The sequence below is a fragment of the Pan troglodytes genome, chromosome 16 (genome assembly GCF_028858775.2).
Source record: "Pan troglodytes isolate AG18354 chromosome 16, NHGRI_mPanTro3-v2.0_pri, whole genome shotgun sequence".
NCBI lineage: Eukaryota > Metazoa > Chordata > Mammalia > Primates > Hominidae > Pan > Pan troglodytes.
This window is the reverse complement of record NC_072414.2, coordinates 327,668-339,848: the sequence shown is the minus strand read 5'-3', so window position 1 is coordinate 339,848 and position 12,181 is coordinate 327,668.

The window sequence follows — 12,181 nt, the reverse complement described above, 5'->3', positions numbered from 1 at the left end:
TACAGATAGCCGTGCAGATATTTCCATGTTTATACAGATGCCTATGCAGATATTTCCATATTTATACAGAGGGCTCTGTAGATATTTCCATGTTTATACAGCTGGCAGTGTAGATTTTTCCATGTTCCTACACATGACTGTGTAGGTATTTCCATGTTTATACAGATGGCTTTGTAGATATTTCCATGTTTACAGAGATAGCGTAGTAGATATTTCCATGTTCATACAGATAGCGGTGTAAACATTTCCATGTTTATACAGATCGTGGTGTAGATATTTCCATGTTTATACAGATACCGGGGTAGAAATTTCCATGTTTATACAGACCGCAGTGTAGATATCTCCATGTTTATACAGATAGCGGTGTAGGTATTTCCATGTTTGTACAGGTGTCGGTGTTGGTGTTTCCGTCTATTCACAGATTGCCGTGTAGGTATATCCATGTGTATACAGATGGAATTGTAGATATTAACATGTTTATACAGATGGTGGTGTAGATATTTCCATGTTTATACAGATGACTGTATAGGTATTTCCATGTTTTTACAGATGGCATTGTAGATATTTCCATGTTTATAGAGATAGCAGTGTAGATATTTCCATGTTTATACAGATGGCGGTGTAGATATTTCCATGTTTATAGAGATAGAGGTGTAGATATTTCCATATTTATACAGATAACGGTGTAGATATTTCCATGTTTATACAGATACCAGTGTAAATATTTCCATGTTTTTACAGATCACGGTGTAGATATTTCCAGGTTTATAGAGATAGCAGTGTAGATATTTCCAGGTTTATACAGATAGCGGTTTAGCTATTTCCATGTTTATACAGACCGCGGTGTAGATATTTCCATGTTTATACACATAGCGGTGTAAATATTTCCATGTTTATACAGATCGTGGTGTAGAAATTTCCATGTTTATACAGACCGCAGTGTAGATATCTCCATGTTTATACAGATAGCGGTGTAGATATTTCCATGTATGTACAGGTGGCGGTGTTGGTGTTTCCATCTATACACAGATTGCCGTGTAGGTATTTCCATGTGTATACAAATGGCACTGTAGATATTTCCATGTTTATACAGATGGTGGTGTAGATATTTCCATGTTTATACAGATGACTGTATAGGTATTTCCATGTTTTACAGATGGCATTGTAGATATTTCCATGTTTATAGAGATAGCAGTGTAGATATTTCCATGTTTATACAGATGGCGGTGTAGATATTTCCATGTTTACAGAGATAGCAGTGTAGATATTTCCATATTTATACAGATAACGGTGTAGATATTTCCATGTTTATACAGATAGCTGTGTAAATATTTCCATGTTTTTACAGATCACGGTGTAGATATTTCCAGGTTTATAGAGATAGCAGTGTAGATATTTCCATGTTTATACAGATAGCAGTTTAGCTATTTCCATGTTTATACAGACCGCGGTGTAGATATTTCCATGTTTATACAGATAGCGGTGCAGATATTTCCATGTTTGTTCAGATGACGGTGTTGAGATTTCCATCTTTACACAGATGACCGTGTAGATATTTCCATGTTTATACAGAAGGCGGCGCAGATATTTCCATGCATATATAGAAGGCGGTGTAGATATTTCCATGTTTATACAGATAGCGGTGTAGATATTTCCATGTATATACAGATGGCTGTGTAGATATTTCCATGTTTATACAGATGGCTGTGTAGATATTTCCATGTTTATACAGATGACTTTGTAGGTATTTCCATGTTTATACAGATGGCGGTGTAGGTATTTCCATGTTTATAGAGATAGCTGTGTAGATATTTCCATGTTTATACAGATAGCGGTGTAGATATTTCCATGTTTATAGAGATCGCGGTGTAGATATTTCCATGTTTATACAGACAGCAGTGGAGATATTTCCATGTTTATACACATAGCGGTGTACATATTTCCATGTTTATAGAGACAGCGGTGTAGGTATTTCCATGTTTATACAGATAGCGGTGCAGATATTTCCATGTTTATACAGATGCCTATGCAGATATTTCCATATTTATACAGAGGGCTCTGTAGATATTTCCATGTTTATACAGATGGCAGTGTAGATTTTTCCATGTTCCTACACATGACTGTGTAGGTATTTCCATGTTTATACAGATGGCTTTGTAGATATTTCCATGTTTATAGAGATAGCGGTGTAGATATTTCCATGTTCATACAGATAGCGGTGTAAACATTTCCATGTTTATACAGATCGTGGTGTAGATATTTCCATGTTTATACAGATACTGGGGTAGAAATTTCCATGTTTATACAGACCGCAGTGTAGATATCTCCATGTTTATACAGATAGCGGTGTAGGTATTTCCATGTTTGTACAGGTGGCGGTGTTGGTGTTTCCATCTATTCACAGATTGCCGTGTAGGTATATCCATGTGTATACAGATGGCATTGTAGATATTAACATGTTTATACAGATGGTGGTGTAGATATTTCCATGTTTATACAGATGACTGTATAGGTATTTCCATGTTTTTACAGATGGCATTGTAGATATTTCCATGTTTATAGAGATAGCAGTGTAGATATTTCCATGTTTATACAGATGGCGGTGTAGATATTTCCATGTTTATAGAGATAGCGGTGTAGATATTTCCATATTTATACAGATAACGGTGTAGATATTTCCATGTTTATACAGATACCAGTGTAAATATTTCCATGTTTTTACAGATCACGGTGTAGATATTTCCAGGTTTATAGAGATAGCAGTGTAGATATTTCCATGTTTATACAGATAGCGGTTTAGCTATTTCCATGTTTATACAGACCGCGGCGTAGATATTTCCGTGTTTATACACATAGCGGTGTAAATATTTCCATGTTTATACAGATCGTGGTGTAGATATTTCCATGTTTATACAGATACCGGTGTAGAAATTTCCATGTTTATACAGACCGCAGTGTAGATATCTCCATGTTTATACAGATAGCGGTGTAGATATTTCCATGTTTGTACAGGTGGCGGTGTTGGTGTTTCCATCTATACACAGATTGCCGTGTAGGTATTTCCATGTGTATACAGATGGCACTGTAGATATTTCCATGTTTATACAGATGGTGTTGTAGATATTTCCATGTTTATACAGATGACTGTATAGGTATTTCCATGTTTTACAGATGACATTGTAGATATTTCCATGTTTATAGAGATAGCAGTGTAGATATTTCCATGTTTATACAGATGGCGGTGTAGATATTTCCATGTTTATAGAGATAGCGGTGTAGATATTTCCATATTTATACAGATAACGGTGTAGATATTTCCATGTTTATACAGATAGCACTGTAAATATTTCCATGTTTTTACAGATCACGGTGTAGATATTTCCAGGTTTATAGAGATAGCAGTGTAGATATTTCCATGTTTATACAGATAGCAGTTTAGCTATTTCCATGTTTATACTGACCGCGGTGTAGATATTTCCATGTTTATACAGATAGCGGTGCAGATATTTCCATGTTTGTTCAGATGGCGGTGTTGAGATTTCCATCTTTACACAGATGACCGTGTAGATATTTCCATGTTTATACAGAAGGCGGCGCAGATATTTCCATGGATATGTAGAAGGCGGTGTAGATATTTCCATGTTTATACAGATAGCGGTGTAGATATTTCCATGTATATACAGATGGCTGTGTAGATATTTCCATGTTTATACAGATGGCTGTGTAGATATTTCCATGTTTATACAGATGACTTTGTAGGTATTTCCATGTTTATACAGATGGCGGTGTAGGTATTTCCATGTTTATAGAGATAGCTGTGTAGATATTTCCATGTTTATACAGATAGCGGTGTAGATATTTCCATGTTTATAGAGATCGCGGTGTAGATATTTCCATGTTTATACAGACAGCAGTGGAGATATTTCCATGTTTATACACATAGCGGTGTACATATTTCCATGTTTATAGAGACAGCGGTGTAGGTATTTCCATGTTTATACAGATAGCGGTGCAGATATTTCCATGTTTATACAGATGCCTATGCAGATATTTCCATATTTATACAGAGGGCTCTGTAGATATTTCCATGTTTATACAGCTGGCAGTGTAGATTTTTCCATGTTCCTACACATGACTGTGTAGGTATTTCCATGTTTATACAGATGGCTTTGTAGATATTTCCATGTTTACAGAGATAGCGTAGTAGATATTTCCATGTTCATACAGATAGCGGTGTAAACATTTCCATGTTTATACAGATCGTGGTGTAGATATTTCCATGTTTATACAGATACCGGGGTAGAAATTTCCATGTTTATACAGACCGCAGTGTAGATATCTCCATGTTTATACAGATAGCGGTGTAGGTATTTCCATGTTTGTACAGGTGTCGGTGTTGGTGTTTCCGTCTATTCACAGATTGCCGTGTAGGTATATCCATGTGTATACAGATGGAATTGTAGATATTAACATGTTTATACAGATGGTGGTGTAGATATTTCCATGTTTATACAGATGACTGTATAGGTATTTCCATGTTTTTACAGATGGCATTGTAGATATTTCCATGTTTATAGAGATAGCAGTGTAGATATTTCCATGTTTATACAGATGGCGGTGTAGATATTTCCATGTTTATAGAGATAGAGGTGTAGATATTTCCATATTTATACAGATAACGGTGTAGATATTTCCATGTTTATACAGATACCAGTGTAAATATTTCCATGTTTTTACAGATCACGGTGTAGATATTTCCAGGTTTATAGAGATAGCAGTGTAGATATTTCCAGGTTTATACAGATAGCGGTTTAGCTATTTCCATGTTTATACAGACCGCGGTGTAGATATTTCCATGTTTATACACATAGCGGTGTAAATATTTCCATGTTTATACAGATCGTGGTGTAGAAATTTCCATGTTTATACAGACCGCAGTGTAGATATCTCCATGTTTATACAGATAGCGGTGTAGATATTTCCATGTATGTACAGGTGGCGGTGTTGGTGTTTCCATCTATACACAGATTGCCGTGTAGGTATTTCCATGTGTATACAAATGGCACTGTAGATATTTCCATGTTTATACAGATGGTGGTGTAGATATTTCCATGTTTATACAGATGACTGTATAGGTATTTCCATGTTTTACAGATGGCATTGTAGATATTTCCATGTTTATAGAGATAGCAGTGTAGATATTTCCATGTTTATACAGATGGCGGTGTAGATATTTCCATGTTTACAGAGATAGCAGTGTAGATATTTCCATATTTATACAGATAACGGTGTAGATATTTCCATGTTTATACAGATAGCTGTGTAAATATTTCCATGTTTTTACAGATCACGGTGTAGATATTTCCAGGTTTATAGAGATAGCAGTGTAGATATTTCCATGTTTATACAGATAGCAGTTTAGCTATTTCCATGTTTATACAGACCGCGGTGTAGATATTTCCATGTTTATACAGATAGCGGTGCAGATATTTCCATGTTTGTTCAGATGACGGTGTTGAGATTTCCATCTTTACACAGATGACCGTGTAGATATTTCCATGTTTATACAGAAGGCGGCGCAGATATTTCCATGCATATATAGAAGGCGGTGTAGATATTTCCATGTTTATACAGATAGCGGTGTAGATATTTCCATGTATATACAGATGGCTGTGTAGATATTTCCATGTTTATACAGATGGCTGTGTAGATATTTCCATGTTTATACAGATGACTTTGTAGGTATTTCCATGTTTATACAGATGGCGGTGTAGGTATTTCCATGTTTATAGAGATAGCTGTGTAGATATTTCCATGTTTATACAGATAGCGGTGTAGATATTTCCATGTTTATAGAGATCGCGGTGTAGATATTTCCATGTTTATACAGACAGCAGTGGAGATATTTCCATGTTTATACACATAGCGGTGTACATATTTCCATGTTTATAGAGACAGCGGTGTAGGTATTTCCATGTTTATACAGATAGCGGTGCAGATATTTCCATGTTTATACAGATGCCTATGCAGATATTTCCATATTTATACAGAGGGCTCTGTAGATATTTCCATGTTTATACAGATGGCAGTGTAGATTTTTCCATGTTCCTACACATGACTGTGTAGGTATTTCCATGTTTATACAGATGGCTTTGTAGATATTTCCATGTTTATAGAGATAGCGGTGTAGATATTTCCATGTTCATACAGATAGCGGTGTAAACATTTCCATGTTTATACAGATCGTGGTGTAGATATTTCCATGTTTATACAGATACTGGGGTAGAAATTTCCATGTTTATACAGACCGCAGTGTAGATATCTCCATGTTTATACAGATAGCGGTGTAGGTATTTCCATGTTTGTACAGGTGGCGGTGTTGGTGTTTCCATCTATTCACAGATTGCCGTGTAGGTATATCCATGTGTATACAGATGGCATTGTAGATATTAACATGTTTATACAGATGGTGGTGTAGATATTTCCATGTTTATACAGATGACTGTATAGGTATTTCCATGTTTTTACAGATGGCATTGTAGATATTTCCATGTTTATAGAGATAGCAGTGTAGATATTTCCATGTTTATACAGATGGCGGTGTAGATATTTCCATGTTTATAGAGATAGCGGTGTAGATATTTCCATATTTATACAGATAACGGTGTAGATATTTCCATGTTTATACAGATACCAGTGTAAATATTTCCATGTTTTTACAGATCACGGTGTAGATATTTCCAGGTTTATAGAGATAGCAGTGTAGATATTTCCATGTTTATACAGATAGCGGTTTAGCTATTTCCATGTTTATACAGACCGCGGCGTAGATATTTCCGTGTTTATACACATAGCGGTGTAAATATTTCCATGTTTATACAGATCGTGGTGTAGATATTTCCATGTTTATACAGATACCGGTGTAGAAATTTCCATGTTTATACAGACCGCAGTGTAGATATCTCCATGTTTATACAGATAGCGGTGTAGATATTTCCATGTTTGTACAGGTGGCGGTGTTGGTGTTTCCATCTATACACAGATTGCCGTGTAGGTATTTCCATGTGTATACAGATGGCACTGTAGATATTTCCATGTTTATACAGATGGTGTTGTAGATATTTCCATGTTTATACAGATGACTGTATAGGTATTTCCATGTTTTACAGATGACATTGTAGATATTTCCATGTTTATAGAGATAGCAGTGTAGATATTTCCATGTTTATACAGATGGCGGTGTAGATATTTCCATGTTTATAGAGATAGCGGTGTAGATATTTCCATATTTATACAGATAACGGTGTAGATATTTCCATGTTTATACAGATAGCACTGTAAATATTTCCATGTTTTTACAGATCACGGTGTAGATATTTCCAGGTTTATAGAGATAGCAGTGTAGATATTTCCATGTTTATACAGATAGCAGTTTAGCTATTTCCATGTTTATACTGACCGCGGTGTAGATATTTCCATGTTTATACAGATAGCGGTGCAGATATTTCCATGTTTGTTCAGATGGCGGTGTTGAGATTTCCATCTTTACACAGATGACCGTGTAGATATTTCCATGTTTATACAGAAGGCGGCGCAGATATTTCCATGGATATGTAGAAGGCGGTGTAGATATTTCCATGTTTATACAGATAGCGGTGTAGATATTTCCATGTATATACAGATGGCTGTGTAGATATTTCCATGTTTATACAGATGGCTGTGTAGATATTTCCATGTTTATACAGATGACTTTGTAGGTATTTCCATGTTTATACAGATGGCGGTGTAGGTATTTCCATGTTTATAGAGATAGCTGTGTAGATATTTCCATGTTTATACAGATAGCGGTGTAGATATTTCCATGTTTATAGAGATCGCGGTGTAGATATTTCCATGTTTATACAGACAGCAGTGGAGATATTTCCATGTTTATACACATAGCGGTGTACATATTTCCATGTTTATAGAGACAGCGGTGTAGGTATTTCCATGTTTATACAGATAGCGGTGCAGATATTTCCATGTTTATACAGATGCCTATGCAGATATTTCCATATTTATACAGAGGGCTCTGTAGATATTTCCATGTTTATACAGCTGGCAGTGTAGATTTTTCCATGTTCCTACACATGACTGTGTAGGTATTTCCATGTTTATACAGATGGCTTTGTAGATATTTCCATGTTTACAGAGATAGCGTAGTAGATATTTCCATGTTCATACAGATAGCGGTGTAAACATTTCCATGTTTATACAGATCGTGGTGTAGATATTTCCATGTTTATACAGATACCGGGGTAGAAATTTCCATGTTTATACAGACCGCAGTGTAGATATCTCCATGTTTATACAGATAGCGGTGTAGGTATTTCCATGTTTGTACAGGTGTCGGTGTTGGTGTTTCCGTCTATTCACAGATTGCCGTGTAGGTATATCCATGTGTATACAGATGGAATTGTAGATATTAACATGTTTATACAGATGGTGGTGTAGATATTTCCATGTTTATACAGATGACTGTATAGGTATTTCCATGTTTTTACAGATGGCATTGTAGATATTTCCATGTTTATAGAGATAGCAGTGTAGATATTTCCATGTTTATACAGATGGCGGTGTAGATATTTCCATGTTTATAGAGATAGAGGTGTAGATATTTCCATATTTATACAGATAACGGTGTAGATATTTCCATGTTTATACAGATACCAGTGTAAATATTTCCATGTTTTTACAGATCACGGTGTAGATATTTCCAGGTTTATAGAGATAGCAGTGTAGATATTTCCAGGTTTATACAGATAGCGGTTTAGCTATTTCCATGTTTATACAGACCGCGGTGTAGATATTTCCATGTTTATACACATAGCGGTGTAAATATTTCCATGTTTATACAGATCGTGGTGTAGAAATTTCCATGTTTATACAGACCGCAGTGTAGATATCTCCATGTTTATACAGATAGCGGTGTAGATATTTCCATGTATGTACAGGTGGCGGTGTTGGTGTTTCCATCTATACACAGATTGCCGTGTAGGTATTTCCATGTGTATACAAATGGCACTGTAGATATTTCCATGTTTATACAGATGGTGGTGTAGATATTTCCATGTTTATACAGATGACTGTATAGGTATTTCCATGTTTTACAGATGGCATTGTAGATATTTCCATGTTTATAGAGATAGCAGTGTAGATATTTCCATGTTTATACAGATGGCGGTGTAGATATTTCCATGTTTACAGAGATAGCAGTGTAGATATTTCCATATTTATACAGATAACGGTGTAGATATTTCCATGTTTATACAGATAGCTGTGTAAATATTTCCATGTTTTTACAGATCACGGTGTAGATATTTCCAGGTTTATAGAGATAGCAGTGTAGATATTTCCATGTTTATACAGATAGCAGTTTAGCTATTTCCATGTTTATACAGACCGCGGTGTAGATATTTCCATGTTTATACAGATAGCGGTGCAGATATTTCCATGTTTGTTCAGATGACGGTGTTGAGATTTCCATCTTTACACAGATGACCGTGTAGATATTTCCATGTTTATACAGAAGGCGGCGCAGATATTTCCATGCATATATAGAAGGCGGTGTAGATATTTCCATGTTTATACAGATAGCGGTGTAGATATTTCCATGTATATACAGATGGCTGTGTAGATATTTCCATGTTTATACAGATGGCTGTGTAGATATTTCCATGTTTATACAGATGACTTTGTAGGTATTTCCATGTTTATACAGATGGCGGTGTAGGTATTTCCATGTTTATAGAGATAGCTGTGTAGATATTTCCATGTTTATACAGATAGCGGTGTAGATATTTCCATGTTTATAGAGATCGCGGTGTAGATATTTCCATGTTTATACAGACAGCAGTGGAGATATTTCCATGTTTATACACATAGCGGTGTACATATTTCCATGTTTATAGAGACAGCGGTGTAGGTATTTCCATGTTTATACAGATAGCGGTGCAGATATTTCCATGTTTATACAGATGCCTATGCAGATATTTCCATATTTATACAGAGGGCTCTGTAGATATTTCCATGTTTATACAGATGGCAGTGTAGATTTTTCCATGTTCCTACACATGACTGTGTAGGTATTTCCATGTTTATACAGATGGCTTTGTAGATATTTCCATGTTTATAGAGATAGCGGTGTAGATATTTCCATGTTCATACAGATAGCGGTGTAAACATTTCCATGTTTATACAGATCGTGGTGTAGATATTTCCATGTTTATACAGATACTGGGGTAGAAATTTCCATGTTTATACAGACCGCAGTGTAGATATCTCCATGTTTATACAGATAGCGGTGTAGGTATTTCCATGTTTGTACAGGTGGCGGTGTTGGTGTTTCCATCTATTCACAGATTGCCGTGTAGGTATATCCATGTGTATACAGATGGCATTGTAGATATTAACATGTTTATACAGATGGTGGTGTAGATATTTCCATGTTTATACAGATGACTGTATAGGTATTTCCATGTTTTTACAGATGGCATTGTAGATATTTCCATGTTTATAGAGATAGCAGTGTAGATATTTCCATGTTTATACAGATGGCGGTGTAGATATTTCCATGTTTATAGAGATAGCGGTGTAGATATTTCCATATTTATACAGATAACGGTGTAGATATTTCCATGTTTATACAGATACCAGTGTAAATATTTCCATGTTTTTACAGATCACGGTGTAGATATTTCCAGGTTTATAGAGATAGCAGTGTAGATATTTCCATGTTTATACAGATAGCGGTTTAGCTATTTCCATGTTTATACAGACCGCGGCGTAGATATTTCCGTGTTTATACACATAGCGGTGTAAATATTTCCATGTTTATACAGATCGTGGTGTAGATATTTCCATGTTTATACAGATACCGGTGTAGAAATTTCCATGTTTATACAGACCGCAGTGTAGATATCTCCATGTTTATACAGATAGCGGTGTAGATATTTCCATGTTTGTACAGGTGGCGGTGTTGGTGTTTCCATCTATACACAGATTGCCGTGTAGGTATTTCCATGTGTATACAGATGGCACTGTAGATATTTCCATGTTTATACAGATGGTGTTGTAGATATTTCCATGTTTATACAGATGACTGTATAGGTATTTCCATGTTTTACAGATGGCATTGTAGATATTTCCATGTTTATAGAGATAGCAGTGTAGATATTTCCATGTTTATACAGATGGCGGTGTAGATATTTCCATGTTTATAGAGATAGCGGTGTAGATATTTCCATATTTATACAGATAACGGTGTAGATATTTCCATGTTTATACAGATAGCACTGTAAATATTTCCATGTTTTTACAGATCACGGTGTAGATATTTCCAGGTTTATAGAGATAGCAGTGTAGATATTTCCATGTTTATACAGATAGCAGTTTAGCTATTTCCATGTTTATACTGACCGCGGTGTAGATATTTCCATGTTTATACAGATAGCGGTGCAGATATTTCCATGTTTGTTCAGATGGCGGTGTTGAGATTTCCATCTTTACACAGATGACCGTGTAGATATTTCCATGTTTATACAGAAGGCGGCGCAGATATTTCCATGGATATGTAGAAGGCGGTGTAGATATTTCCATGTTTATACAGATAGCGGTGTAGATATTTCCATGTATATACAGATGGCTGTGTAGATATTTCCATGTTTATACAGATGGCTGTGTAGATATTTCCATGTTTATACAGATGACTTTGTAGGTATTTCCATGTTTATACAGATGGCGGTGTAGGTATTTCCATGTTTATAGAGATAGCTGTGTAGATATTTCCATGTTTATACAGATAGCGGTGTAGATATTTCCATGTTTATAGAGATCGCGGTGTAGATATTTCCATGTTTATACAGACAGCAGTGGAGATATTTCCATGTTTATACACATAGCGGTGTACATATTTCCATGTTTATAGAGACAGCGGTGTAGGTATTTCCATGTTTATACAGATAGCGGTGCAGATATTTCCATGTTTATACAGATGCCTATGCAGATATTTCCATATTTATACAGAGGGCTCTGTAGATATTTCCATGTTTATACAGATGGCAGTGTATATTTTTCCATGTTCCTACACATGACTGTGTAGGTATTTCCATGTTTATACAGATGGCTTTGTAGATATTTCCAT